Here is a 15,902-nt window from a genome sequence, read left to right on the forward strand (position 1 = left end):
CAAATATATACCAAGCAATAGAAGGGCAATATCACAAGATCAAGGGTGAAGGACTAAGAGCTGGTCTGAAATTTTTACTAACTTTACAAAATTACAGCCAAAATATATTCCCAGGAAAGGAAGAGTTGCTGCTGAAACAAAATCAATTAAAAAGAAATAAATCCACCTTTCCTAAAGCAAGTGCCCGTACATTTCAAAATGGTCTAGGGAGTTTGCATTTAAGACCTTCGTGATTTGACTGGCAACTGAATAAAGAGATGGTAAGGATGTCAAATTCATTTTGATGGGTCACATTCTTTTCTAATTGCTACATTATGACTCTCTTCACCAAACAATTAACTTGGAAATTAGCATTTTAGTTCATAAAAATGCCTTAACTCACTGGAGAGTAGTCACATATAATAAAAATTGCTCAAACTCAATATTCACATTTGAGATAAAGGTTAAAACCAAACAATCTGCTTTAGTATTAGAAATTTTTTGGTGGTAAGCTTTTATAATATTTAAATTACAATACTGTTTTCTTTCTTTTTTTCTTTTTTTTTCTTTTTTAACATAATTTTTATTTTGATCATAGTGGCTTACATATTGTTGACAATAATATTTTAGGTACATATTTACATAAAATCAGGGGGGATTCCTATCACCGGTTTGTCTTCCCTACTCCTCCGTTTTTGTCCTACCTTCCATATCCTCTTCCCTCACCCCCAGGGCTGCTAGAATATGTGGTCCCCTCTGTACCTATCCTATTACTTCTTAGTCTTACACCTGTTTGGTCCTGATGCCTCCTTTATTTCCCCCTCTAATTGGGGGGCAGGACTAGCTAGTTCAAGTTATGTGGTTTTGTTTGAAGAGGAGAAAAATAATAAACTGGGGTAAAAGTCTAATACGCCGGGAATAAGCAGAATTCTTCTAGAGGCTCTCGCCATCGGTTTGAGAGACGAAGGAGAAAAAGAAGGTGAAACAGTCCACCCCTACGAAATGAAGTGTCAAATATCTATTAAGAGTTCCAACAATAACGCTAAGCACCACAAAAACAGAACAAAACAAACAAACAAACAAACAAACAAAAAATGCCGTGGTCTTGAGATAGGCATCATGGCAGAGCCCATGAAGAGGGAAGAGAAGAGGCCAGAGAGATCACATGGAGGCAAGGCGTCTGCCTTTCATGCAGGAGGTCATCGGCTCGAATCTCTGCGCCCCACATGGTCCCTCGTGCTCGCCAGGAGCAATCTCTGAGCCCGGAGCCAGGCATAATCCCTGAGCACTACCGGGTGCCACCCAGAAATCTGAAAAGAAAAAAAAAAGAGGAGAAAAAAAGATAAGTGCGGTGCAATAACTTCAATAACCACACTAAAACAAAGAAATCGACCAAAAATAGATAGGTAAATAAAAATAATAATAGTAATTGTAAGTAGTACAATACTGTTTTCTTTCTAAATTTAAAAGGATGAGTCTATTAGATTTTTACACCTGTATTTTTTTTTTCCAGGGGAGAACTACTACCACAAATTATGCAGTCAGGTTTTCCAAATTTGGGAAAATCACAGGGGTCAGAATATCCAGAGTGCAATGGATGAGCCTCACCCTGGAGAAACTACTACCTTTGTGACCACGGTATCACCAGTGCCAGTTAAGTATACACCTGCAAAATTTTAGCATCTATTAATTTCCTGGAGAAAAACCTATTCATTTCAATTTGTGGGGGGAAAAACATTCTTTTAATATCCACCAGAGGGAGATTTTTAACCTTGAGAACCTCAGTCGAATAAGTTTTCAATACAGTTGTATTTTAGTTGACAGCTGGAACAACTTAAATTTTGAGCTAAGCCTTGATGATAAGGTTTATGTCTTGATAAAGCTACCCAAGATATTCCAGCTATATTAAAACCAGGACTGAGTAGCTAGGGAAAACTGAGGAATTATTGTTCAGTCTTATCAGACAATGCACAGTTACTGAGCAAGTCTAGGGGAAGGAAGTCAGTCATGGATGAGATGATCCCTAGAGGAAGAATTTGATGACAGAGTAATCTCAGGCCAGTGTCACTATGTACACTATTGGTAATTCCTGGTTTCTATTGATGTAAAATACCTTGATTTAGTTCCTCCGAGCAGGCTTTGAGACTTAGAAAAACATGAAATTCTCAGTAAGGATGATGAAAAAAGAAATTAAAAATGTATATGAGTAATATTTTTGAGACAACTTGTTTTATTTGGAAAGAAGGGGCATTACTGCCAAAATCTTTCAATAACCAATACCATTGCAAATTATCAGGTTACATTTTGTGTCAAGAAATAAGAACCAGATACCATCAAAACCTCATTAAATTTTGAAGAGATAATCTTTAGGAAAGGATTCAAAAGATAAATTGTAAGGATTTAAAATGTAATGTCCTTTCTGAAGATTGATTAACCTCTTTGAATCTAGAGAAGTGTCCCCAATGCTCAGCAAAACACAAAGCTTTGTTATTTTGTGGAATTTTCCTAAAACTGGGAAACAGACTAATGATCTGGTACTACTTCAGCCACTTCTTTCTACAATTTATACAGATTTCTGTTTACATATAAATATCATGTTTATTGTTTATGACCATAAACAAACCTTTATATAATCACAAATTGCAGTTATAATTTAGATTTATTTTAATACAAAAATATAGCGTGTACTTCAGGACACTAAGTATGCATTATTTTTTTATATTTGAACAAATGTAGTACACCTTTAACCCTCAGTTTAGTATCAACAGTTTGTTTCTAGCCTCACTTTAGTATGTGACTAGCTTCTGGGCATTGATTATGTGAAAACTAAGTTTAATGAAAGAATATGATTGGAGAAGAAATATTCTTTTAAAATAAAATGAGTTCTCATGAAATATGATAAGGTTAGGTCAAGAGAAAGATTAGTGGATTCCAAGTCCAGAGGCCCAGGAACTTTGCTTTTTGAAAATGTTTTGTACAGCAGATCATCAACTTTAGGGGATAAATAATGCTCAGCCAGCAGGCTAAAATTTAGATGCAGGGTGATACAGGTATAATTTATTATACCTGAAAGATATAGGTATAATTTATTATGCTTACAATAAGGCACAGAAACAGGTCAGCTATGAACCGTGAAAACTGGTCCAGGAATGTCTGAGCTGTAAACAAAGGAAACAGATGACCAATGTCCAGAAGAGTCTCTAGATTTACTTTAGCATACAGTAAAAAAATACCCTGGGTATAGAGCTGGAGAGATAATTCAGTGGACAGGGTGCTTTTCTTATACACAGCCAACCCAGGTTTGATTCCAGATACCCCATATATTTTCCTGTACTCTGCCATGAGTTATACCTATGTACAGAGCCAAGAGTAAGGCCTGAAGATCTGAGTACTATGTAGTATTACTCATCCTTCCTACCCTTCACACACAATAAGAAATAACTTCAGGGTTGGAACCCAGGAAACAATAGTAGTACAAAAGACATTTCTCACTAGTTTTAGAAAAAACTGTTTTTGACATAAATATCACCTCTTGGTATAAGCAGCACCTCTTCCTAACAACTCATTTCCACACATATTCTCCAGGCTTTAGAAATCTCAATCATCAGCCCTGTCAGAATTTCAGTTTCTTGCTAGTGGTTTTTAACTTCCTTGAATTCCTTGTCTTCTGCAAATGTCTCACAAAAATCCTAATCTCACAATAATCCATAAATCACTTCCTCAAACCCAAGTTGCTAAATATCAACTAAAGAAATCTCAAACTGCATTGAATTCTTACTGAAAAGCATTTTTAATCTCACATTGGATTAATGATCTTGCCTGAGTATGGTCTCTTTCTATACAAAACCCTCTTCTATTCTCCACAACTGTTATTATAAATCAAGACCATTCTTTCAAATTCCCTACACTTTTAAATTCTGTTTATAACATTCTGTGGTTGACTCTTTGTTTTAAATCACAGGAAAAATAGTTTATTCAAGAGGTGAAAACTCCCCCATTTTTACTTATTACATTCTCAAAACTTTTGAACTTGTAAGGTCATTGCTTCTTCCTTCTCACCTCTGCCAATAATTCTAAGGAAAATGTCTTTGTATTTGCCTTAGAATGACTCAAAATAAGCACGCACACACACACACACACACACACACACACACACACACACCACACACACATATTCACACGCACGAGTGCTCTAAGTATTCTGACCTTCTGAAGGAAACTACCATTCCAAGTTTTTTCTTTCTTTCTCATCTATAATTTTTAGGGGCTTTTTGAGGACTGGCTTATGCCCAGCGATACTCAGGGGATACTCCTGGCTCTGCTTCCAAGAATCACTCCAAGTGATTCTTGGAGGACCATGTCGGATGCCAAATATAATATCCAGTTCAATTTCAGACAAGGCTAATACCCTACCTGTTGTACCAACTACTATTGCTCTGCCCACCCCTTCTACATTTGACTTTGCCTTGCTAATTAATTTTCCTTACAACAGTGAATATCTCATTAACTATCATTTATTGATCTTATATACTTGACACTAAGAAAAGTAATTGTTATTTAATTTTAATATTTTAATTAAATACTAATTAGTATAATTTAATTTTCAGGGTTAAATTTAATTCTCATGAGCATATGAGAAGGATCATTAATATTCATTTAATATATAAAAATGATTGCAACTCATTCAGCTTCTTACAGCTAGTAAATAACAGATTTTAATTTGTCTATATTCCATTTGATGGAGTATACAATTGCACACACTTTTGTGAGCATGGGTCTTTTTTTTTTTTTTTTTTTTTGGTGTTTGGACCACACTCAGTGGTGCTCCGGGGTGACTCCTGGCTCTGTGCTCAGGAATTACTCCTGGAAGACTCTGGGACCATATGGGATGCTGGGGATCATACCAGGTTAAGCCACATGCAAGGCAAACGCCCTATCTGCTATACTATCACTCTAGCCCCAACCTTGTGATTTTTATATGTTATATGTTGTTCTTTTTAATTAAGAAGTTCATCAATCCTGGGACCAGAGAGATAGCATAAAGGTAGGTGTTTGCCTTGCATGCAGAAGGATGGTAGTTCGAATCCCGGCATCCCATATGGTCCCCCGAGCCTGCAAGGAGCGATTTCTGAGCATAGAACCAGGAATGAGCTCTGAGCATTGCCGGGTGTGGCCCCAAAACAATCAAACAAAAGATCCTATGTGCTCCTTTATTTATCACTTCTTCCATTCAAAGCCAGACTTATACAAAGAGCAAGCAAAACTTCTCTAACTCTTTATCATCAAACTACTCTTATTAATGTCATTACTGCTCTATTTTTCTAAATAAAATGCAAATGTTTTAGACCTTATATAGCATACTTTACAGTTTCATATTACATTTATAAGATTTGCCCTTTCATAATTATTTTTTCTTACATTTGTTTCCTTAACATTCTCTTGCCAAATTTTCTCTGGTTAACCACATCACTTAAGTTGATGTACCTGGGGCCAGAAAAATAGCACAGCAGTAGGGCATTTGCCTTGCACATGGCCGACCCTGGATGGACTCTTTAGATTCCTAGCATCCCATATGGATCCTGAGCTTGTCAGGTGCAATTTCTAAGGACAAAGTAAGGAGTAACCCATGAGCATCGGTGTGTGTGGCCCCAAAATCAATCATAATAAATAAATAAGTAAATAAATAAACTGTTAAACTGATTTTCCTTAAGGGTTCTTTCCTAAAATATTCTCTCAATATTTCCACCCTCCAAGATCAAAGTATCATTTTTAAATTTAAATTTACTTTATTTAAAGAGCATGCATACATAGTTGATCATAACATTTGTTTCCAAATAAATGTAAGCAACATTACTAAAAACTAAAAAGGAAAATAAAAAAAAGTAAAGAAGGAAAAAACAAAGAGTACAGCAAAGTAAATTCACCCCACATTGTGAAACCACCCCACACAGTATTTTCAGTCCCAGGTGAATGGGTCTGAAGAAGGGTAGCCATGAAGAATTAAAAAAAATCAAGCCAGTCAGGTGAGAGTCACAGTCAGTTCTTGCCTTGTGGGCTCTCTGCACTCCAAACCAGACTCACTTTTTTTAAATTAAACTAGTACCAATTAACCTGGGCAGGGGAAGGTAGAGTGATATCCAGGTGGACTTTCTACATATCAAAGGGATAGGTTTAAAGAAAAGAGGAAGATGCAGCAACACTATTTTTTTTTTTTTTGGTTTAATGGCTGGGTGTTATCTTGCAGAGCAACAAGAAGTTTGTGAAAATTGTTGTATCTCACAATGGGGTCATTAAACCATAGTCAGAGATTTCATATGTTTTTGTTGCTAGTTGACCATTAATGTTACTTTGAAGTACGAGACTTCAGATACATACACACTGGCATCAAAATTGGTGTGTTCCTATAGATAACACTGTTAAACAAAAATGGAGTAGTCCAAGAATTTCAAGCACCCGGGCCAGAGCAATAGCACAGCAGTAGGGCATTTGCCTTGCACACAGTTGACTCAGGAGGAACTTGGGTTCAATCCTACAGCATCCCTTATGGTCCCCCAGACCAGAGTGATTTCTGTGCCCATAGCCAGGAGTAGCCCTGAGCATCACCATGTGGCCCCCAAACAGACAAAACAACAACAAAGAATTTCATGCACTTTAGCTGATACTGCTGCTTTTGTGAGGTATAATTTCAGTTACTAGGTCTTCCATGAGTATGAAATGGTGGTGGGAGAGTGCCTGCACTCACTCAGTAAAAAAAAAAAAAAAAAAGATCCTGGTTATATTAGCCCGAATACCAGCATACAGATTGGTGTCTGTTTGCTGTTTTAGTTTGCTGCTTTAGTTTTCCCCCACTTTACCTAGATAACACAGACTAATAGTAATTTTTAGCCCAATAACTATAGTACCTATTCCATAAACATATTTTATCATTTTTGTTTAAATGTTAACAATCTCTTTTAAGTGTAAAAGAAAGAAGCCATTTGCAATACACACTGTAAATAAGGTGTTTTCATAAGACCTTGGAAGACTACAATTATTCATAGCAATGGGAACCCTGAAAGTATATGATTCAATTGAAAGATAAATGTAGGATTCTTTACTTGGAACTAAGTTTCATTTAAGACCTAAATTGATTGAATACTTTCTCCCTAGGACGATATCAACTCAAAACTCAGACTGTGATCTCATTTGGAAAGATCTTTTCAGGTATAATTCATTAAGTATTTCAACAAGAAGCCTTCCTGAGTGGGCCCTTGATCAAATAATGTGTGCCCATGAAAGAAGAGGTGAACACATAAAGAAACAGGCAAAAAATACCACATTTTGCCAGAGGCAGATACCCTTGAAACACCCAGCTTAAAACTTTTGGCCTCCAGAACTGTAAAAAAGACAGGTAAAAGCTACCATTTTGCAGTAACTGTACAATAGCCTTAAAAATAATAGAATAAAATAAAATAAAATATTCTCTAGTGAGTCACTCAAGTGTCTGCATTGCAAGTCTTAGACCTTTGAGTTTGATCCCTGCTGTCATTGCCTATATCAAGTGCCATCTGGCAGCTTTGCTTTTCATGTTCATCAGTTCTGCTATCTCTGATACCCTGGCAACACAGATGATTTCTGACCACAGCACATCTAAATATACGTGAGCCTGGTAATTAAATAATATGACCAGTATGAGGGCTATACCTTAACAAAATGCTAACACTGCAGTCAGGACAGACTCTAGTGAGCACCACAATTGAACATGTAGCACCACAATCAAATCTGTATGTGACTTGTTATTGCAGAAACTTCAACAGAGGGAAGTAAAAAAGGGTGGGGAAAGAGAACATTTTTCAAATATATTGCATCTGTATGAGAGAGTATACCTTTTCACCTGTATTAGTACATATTCTTAGGCCAGTCAGAGGGGACGCTATTATCAGTACTCTGAACCTGGAAAAACAAAAGCAGAGGTAAGTGAACAGGGGATTATTTGCATAAGATTGTTTAATTCTGTGTATGTATGTAATATCTGGGTATGCTAATTAAATAATACTAGATATTGATAGCAATTGTATTTTGTAATAATACTAAATAATGAACTAAAACATACCTATTCCATCTTACTTAATATTGACATTTTCTTCCACAGTATTAAAATAGCTCTATATTTCAAACTTACTGATCGCATATGTTTTATGTATATCAGAGAAGAATTGCCACAGAAAAGAAAAGAAAGCTAAGTGTGTCCCCTGTGGAACAGTTGTTTTCTCTAGTTTCATTTATTTCCTGGCTTGTGATACATAACAGACCCAGCAAGGGCAGAGAGTATAGAGCTCTGCAAGAAAAGATGTTTTAAAACCCATTTAGTCCAATCACCAAATTATTATTTTCTCCTCATTACAACATCCCTAGAACGATATCCCCAACTGTCCCCAAGCCTCTTCAGTGATAGGACTCATTATCTTTGGAAGCAGATATTGCATTATAACTCTCTAATTGAGACTAACTTTTACAGATGATTTGAAATCTGATACTTTTTGATAACTTCTCAGTTTTCATTCTGGGGCTACTAAGTAGCACATTTATCTTCCTGAATGACAGCACTTCTCACACTTGAACCCAACTATAATTTCAATTCCAAGTATTCTTACACTTAAGTTTGTTTCATTTGACATCATTTCATCCCTTGCCTCCTTTTCAGATCTCCTCTACTTGTGCCCCAAGTGATTCAGTCTAACACCCAAAAGAACAAGGACAAAATGTTCTTTTAATGTTGAATTTCAAGTTTATCCTGGCATGGTTTGTTATAGTGATTCCTACAGGATTTTGGCACTCTCATCACCAAGTGTTCTTATCAGAACTTGTTACTTTGTTCTTCAGTAGATTTAGTATATTATGTGTCATGTTGTACTGTAGCACATGTTTAAGTTTCTGCCCTTCTCCCTAAATAATCAGTGATTGTTCTAAAATTTGAATGATACTTTTATTTTTTAATACCACAACTTCCTGGGCCCATAGCTATATCAATATCAAACATAGTGACAAAATAAATTATAAATAAACTATGAATTACAAAGATTTTCAAAAGAAATTTTTCATGCCTATTTTCTAGTTAACCACAAAGGCCAAAATTATGCAAGATAATATAAAAATGTCATCATGCTTTATGTTAAAAGTATCTCAGTGAATTTAGTAAAAATTATATTAGAGTAATTAAAAGATAGGTCTATAGAAGAACCAATTTAGAGAAAGAGAGCCTATATTAATGAGTACCATGGACTTGATCTGGATTTAGTTTAGATTGGTATTTCTTATTGGTTTTTGTTTTCATTTTTTGCCATATCCAGGGGTACTCAGGGCCTACTCCTGAGTCTCTACTCAGGAAAAACCCTTTGTGGGCTTAGGGGACCAAATGGGATGCTGGGGATTGAACCCAAATTGAGCATGCGAAAGGAAAATGCCCTACCTGCTGTACTATCTAACCAATCTTCAGAATTGATACTTCTTTACCAAAAGACACATATTTGCAAAATAGGTAGTTACTTACTGACAAGACAATAATTATAAAAGAATGATAGCCTAAAGTATAAGGAGGTAGATGAAAGACAAAGCAAGAAAGGCAAAGTTATGGGTAGAAAATGTAGCCTGCTATTCTAAAGGGAAGGCCTTCTTGAAGTTAGACTAGTCCAGAACGACAATGAAAAAGACAAAGAGTATCTATTCCAACAATACAGAGATTATAGGAAAATGAGAGAGAAATAGTTACTTTTGAAAGCTCTCAGGAAAAATTTCTTAGGTGAAAAATCAGGTTGAAATAAGAGGCAGGTGAAAATCTAAGAAGATATGTAAAAAGAGGGCATTCATTATTGGGTGAACACAAATTACAAGAATCACTCACTCTCTTTTCTGGGACTAATCATTTGCAAGTTCAGTAAGTTAGCAAAATGTCTTGCTCTTTTTTGATAACTCACAAGAAAACTCAGAGAACTTACTAAATGGACATAATAAATGTTATGATGTATTACAAGAAAAGTTTTCAGATTAAAATCAATCCACAGAAGAGAACACATAGAGCAGTCTATGGAAGAATCAAAATCAGACTTCCAATTGGCCTCTTCCCAAAGAATCATAGATTGCTTAACCTTTGCAGTATTGATATCTGATAATGGAGTAATGCCATGCAGGGATGTTCACTTGAGTATTGGTTTTTAGGAATTTACTGAGGCTCCATGACACAGGCAAAGTTGAGTGGCAGTGTACCTAATCTCCCCCCCAGCCCCTTAGAAAATCAAGACAATATGGTTTGATCCCAAATTGCTATCCCAAATTACACTGTTATCTGACTTATTGAATACCAATAGGAAAAGATATTCCTAAAAGACATGGCATTTCAGGGTTTCAGAAACACCTCAGAAAATCAAGAGCAGAGATCACATCTCTCTTTAGGCAAAATTAAATCTTCTTCATTAAATTCACTCAATGGTGATTGACTTTTCACATTATGTACACAAATATGTATTTCTCATACAATGAAGGTGAAGTCATTAAGGTCAGAGTCGAGGCAACAAGCAATACCTTCTATGTGGATTCAGCAAGGGAATAAGTAAATGAACCCCATAGTGTGCTCTACACAATACAGTAGCCTCGGATGCCTTGATCTGGGAAATGTAATATTTCTTATCTATTTTCAAGAACATGAGTCTCTTAGTGATTTTATTTATACAGTGAGCAAAAGTTTACATTTTATGTGTTTAAAAGTCCCTGGAAAAATATTGCTCTAAGACAATCCCATATTGTATCCTGGGTATCAAATTCATTTAAGGAGTTAATGGTCTTCAGAAGGACAAATTTCTGGGGCCGGAGAGATAGCATGGGGGTAGGGCATTTGCTTTGCATGCAGAAGGACAGTGGTTCAAATCCCGGCATCCCATATGGTCCCTGGAGCCTGCCAGGAGTGATTTCTGAGCGCAGAGCCAGGAGTAACCTCTGAGCACTGCCCAGTGTGACCTAAAATCCAGAAAAAAAGAAGAAAAGAAAAAAGATAAAAAAGAAAAACTTTCCATAAAGTGAGAATTTGTAGCCTCTATCTCAAAGGATATTGTACGATTTTAGAAAGTGAATTAATAAGACATTTTATGATTTTAACAGACTTCTGATTTCCTTTAAAACAAAGGAAGATAAAAAGCTTTCAAAATCAGATGTCATCTTACTTGCTTGACTATCAGACTTACTCTAATCACTCATTCTTTACATTACCACTAGAAAAAAATAAAAGTACAATAGTAAAGGAAAACATGAAAAGAATGTGAAGAAAAGGCCAGAGTTAAGTGGACACATCAGAATATTTTTTTCTGTTACACGTTTCCTAGTTTAAATTGTATAGTGAAAACAATATTTCAGAGGAAAACATTATTATTATTATAACATCTAAAGAATATGAAACCCCATTAAACCATCAAAGTGTAAAATATTTAAAAGTATTAGAAAAGTCACTGTAGGAAGAAAAGAAATAACATTTTCCAAATGCTCCCAAGCTTAGCCATCAAAATAGATTCATACAGCTACCTGGAACATACCGTTCAATCTGTTTTCATTCTCAATCTAGAGTCTTTTCATGTGCATATGCCCCAAGAGCATGATGTAAGAATTAAAGAAATTGTTTGTTAAATTTAAATTTGTTAATAAATTGTTATCATTAAAAATTATAGTTCTTCCTTTTCTTTTTTTTTAATAATTTTTATTCTGACCAAAGTGAATTACAAATCTTTCACAGTAATATTTTAGGAACATAGTGACATTGAATCAGGGGCATTCCCACAACCAGTGTTGTCCTCCCTCCATTCCTGTTCCCAGCATGCATCCTATATCCCCTCTGTGTCTGGCTTGTTGTATATTGGGTATTGATACTGTTGTCTTTGGCTTTGGATTTGGTGTTTAAGTCTGATCATTTTTTTTTTATTTTTACTCAATGTTCATATGCCTGTTTGGTCGTGGTACCATTCATTATTTCCTTTTATTTATGAGGCAGAAACAAGATGATTTAAGTTATGTGGTTCTGCTTGAAGGAAAGAAAAAAGCGTGGGGTAAAAATCTAACAAACAAAAAACTGGGAGGAGTTCTTTTCTTTAAAAAAAAATTACTTTCTTTCCCAGTTAGAGGGGGAAATAAAGGAGGCACCAAGACCAAGACTTGTAAGTAGTAAGCTAGGTACAGAGGGGACCACATATTCTCGCAGCCCCGGGGGTGAGGGAGGAGGATATGGGAGGTAGGAAGAACACAGAGGGGTAGGGAGGACAAATCGGTGATGGGAACCCCCTGATTTTATGTAAATATGTACCCATAATATTATTGTCAACAATATGTAAACCACTACGATCAAAATAAAAATTATATTTAAAAAATTACTTTCTTTCATCCTAAATTGTGGACATGATTTAGTTTACACTGTCAGGAAAGAAAAGAGACAGTTAGCAGAAATAAGAAAGTTATAATAATTTTTGTATAAGGAATATTTATATCCAATTCTAGAACAAGAAGCTATACTCATAATAGAAATGTATGGCGATGGTACCTAGTGCAGCTTGAGCATTTTAACAATTTCTTTCTTCAATCTTCTCTAATCAGTCTTCAAGACAATCTTCGTGTGCATTATTAGGTTTGAGATATGATGCTTAACAAAATTCTTTATGTTCATCACAATTTTCAGTCCTTTTGATAGAAATTATAAAGTTAAAACTTACTATGATTTTGTTAGAGCTAATATTGTCAAATAATATGAGAGATGACTACTAGGATAAAATTCTTCTTGATCCACAGTTCTTTGTATGATGCTGCCATGTAACTCCACCCTGGATTTAGGTGTATCTACCTGAGACCCGCCTACTTCTGGGAGGGGTCTTGGGAACCGGATATTGCGCGTAACCTTACCTGCAAGGCCCCTCCCATTCCTGGGAGTGGTCTTGGAAGGTTATATAAGGCCTTTGACCCAGGGGATTAGGGCCTTTTGGTCTTTTGCCAGCATGGAGGTCAAAGGGAAGATGGCTGAAAGGAGTTAAGATGCAGGGCTAGTTAAGAATGGCTGAATGCTTAAAAAGTTATGATATAGGCCACAGCAGCGGTGGACAGGGCATGAATAAAGTTGATGCTTCCTGAAGTCTGCCTGTAAGTGAGTTCAATACCTGTCGCTTTCCTGGTCCCCAGACCCTCCGGTTGATGGGGGATGAAGCCACGTGGCCATGGCCTAAGAATAAAGACCTCCATCCTTCTCCATCCAGCAACCATCATTAATTATTTAATTCTACACTGCCATATATTATTTTATTTTTTCATACAGTAAAAAATTAACTGAACAAAAATTTATATTTTAAGCACTTATAAAACCTATAAAAGAATAAGAGAGAAATAACAATTCATACTTACTCATATTTATTTTTACCATTTTAATGTTTATTTATTCTTTCCTATTGACACAGGATTCTTTATAGAATACTTTCCCAATAACCATTGAATTTCTTATAGTGCAGATGTGTTGGTGTGCATTTTTGTTGCATTCAACATATTTAATAATGTCTTAATTTTACCTCTTTGTATAAGGATAATTTCACTGTGCACAGAAGTATCTTTTCTTTTTCATTTTGGTTAGTAAGTCTATCATTTCATCTTATTCTGGCCAACATTTCTCTGATAACAACTCAAATATCATGTATACCTTTGCCTGTATTTTATGAGTATTTTTTTTTTTTTTAATGAACTACTTGGATTCCACTACCCTGAACAGTGATCTGGAAAATGTCCCAGCTGTGAGGCCAGGCATATGACGTTCATCTTGTGTTATTTAATTTACTCAATGATAGCAGTCTTGAGCTCTTTCTGTTCAATGCCTCAAAAACAATTGCCTAAGATGTTTTATCCAGTTTCTTGCAGCAGGAGAAAAAATCTGAAACCATTTACTTTATCATGCTATGAGGCAGAATCCTGATTTTCTTTTTATCTTGCAGACATGTTACAAGCAAAGTTGTAAATCCAAAAGAGTGACACAATACCACAAAGTCTTTTCAACATAATAAATACAGAAATATTTGAGAGATATATTATTTGACATTAAGTTACAAATAGCGAATTTGTTTTTCTTAAGTTTTTTGTGTGTTTTGTTTCTGGGGTCATACTCTGAAGTGCTCAGGGCTTTCTCTTGGCTCTGAGCTTAGGAATTACTCCTGGAATGGACTGAGGAACCATATAGAGTCCCAAGGATGGAACCCAGATCAGCTGATCTATACTCTCCAGCCTCTTTATAGTTTAGTTTTATCCCACCTTTCTTTTCTTGCTATTGTCATTACCAATTTTTATACACACTGAGTTTTAGTACTCACACATTCTACTACAGTCACCTGGAAGGAAGGAGAGAATGAAAAAAATGAGACTTGAAATACGTGTTCTGGAATAGCAAGACAGTCACAAGGATTGATAAATGTAGTATCTGAGATGCATTAAGGGAAAATAAATGGGACACTTGAAACCATCTGTAAGCCACTGTAAGAACATGAGCATTTACTCTGAAATAGAAAGCCACAGAAGGGTTTTCAATAGAGAAGTGTGACCCTTTCAAAACATTTCTATGATCGTTATGGTGAATATTGTCTGAGGAGGTATGAGAATAGAAGCAGAAAGACAAGTTAGGATGCTACTTTGATAATACGAGCAATGGATCACAGTGGTAGGATCAGGGATTTGCTGGCAAATTAGAAATAAAAAAGATAAGTTGGGACTATTGCGATATCTTATACCCAAATAATTTTAAGTCTCTATTAACCAAGATTGGAAAAACTATAGATTGATAAAAAGATGTTTATAAATCCGTTTTACAAATGTAAGTTTTGTGATGATATCCAAACTGAGATGTCAGGAAGAATTAAATAAGGGGTTGTGTGCATGTTCAGAAGAGAGGCAGGAGTCAGGGATTTGGATGTGTTGAACTAAAAAGAAAAGCATAGTACCAACTGAATAGAAGAGAAGGGCTTTACTAGCAATGCAACATTTTAGGCTTGTCAGGATTTCCACTAGCATAGGATGTAGAACACATTCAAAGAGAGGAAGTGGGAGGTATGGTTTTATGCCCAGAAAAGGAAGATTGATACAACTTATACATATTCTAGTAGTTTTTTTTTTTTCAGAAAACTCATACATATTCATGAGAAAGAATGAGGAGCATGCCCTATAGAGGGACATAAAACAAAATGCCATCAAAGTGTATAGTTTAGTATGGGGGTGAAGAACATGGCTACTTGAAGTTGAACTGAGTTCTACTGTGCATTCTTCCCTGACTGGTACTGTCCAAAGGTTTCCCAATGGGGCAACTTCTCCCAGGAAGAGGTGGTCATACCCCCCAAACTACAAGCCTCAAGATAATTTATTTACGTTTTTCCTAACCCAGGAGAGTCCTACAATTTATGGGGGAATGAGAAGTGGATGGTTTCAAAAAAGCTTTTGTAGCTGCTATCAACAAAAAAATCGTATTTAAATTGCTAAAATTGGGTAAGATACATCAAAGAAATGAGTCATCATGATAATAATATTAAGAATGGAAGATAAAATACAAAAGGGAAAATAGTCATAATAGAGCAAACAGTGTTGCAGAAGAAAAACAAGTGTGAGCCAATTAAACTACCACATATTACAAACCAAATAAACACATTTTAAGTAAAATACTGATAAAAAAATAAAATAACGACCAAGAAACTTTGCAGATACTCTAGACCACTGGTGTCCCTGACAAGATATTTTTAAGTGAAGACAAAAAACTCCTGGTGCAACTATTACATTGAAAACATTGATTTTTGTGTTACTATTTCAACTTTTTTTTCTGCAAAATGAAGCAGAAAAATGGAAAGGTAATTGGAGTAAAAAGTAGAATCAAGAGAAGGTCATTCAATCAAGAGACAGGA

General features: G+C 35.6%; 1 pseudogene; it reads right to left on the minus strand.

Annotated features, from left to right (window-relative positions):
- Positions 1-1,494: 1,494 nt before the first annotated feature.
- LOC126002880 (uncharacterized) lies at positions 1,495-1,641 on the minus strand (annotated as a pseudogene).
- Positions 1,642-15,902: the final 14,261 nt, after the last annotated feature.

This window comes from Suncus etruscus, chromosome 2, assembly GCF_024139225.1.
Source record: "Suncus etruscus isolate mSunEtr1 chromosome 2, mSunEtr1.pri.cur, whole genome shotgun sequence".
Classification (NCBI taxonomy): domain Eukaryota; kingdom Metazoa; phylum Chordata; class Mammalia; order Eulipotyphla; family Soricidae; genus Suncus; species Suncus etruscus.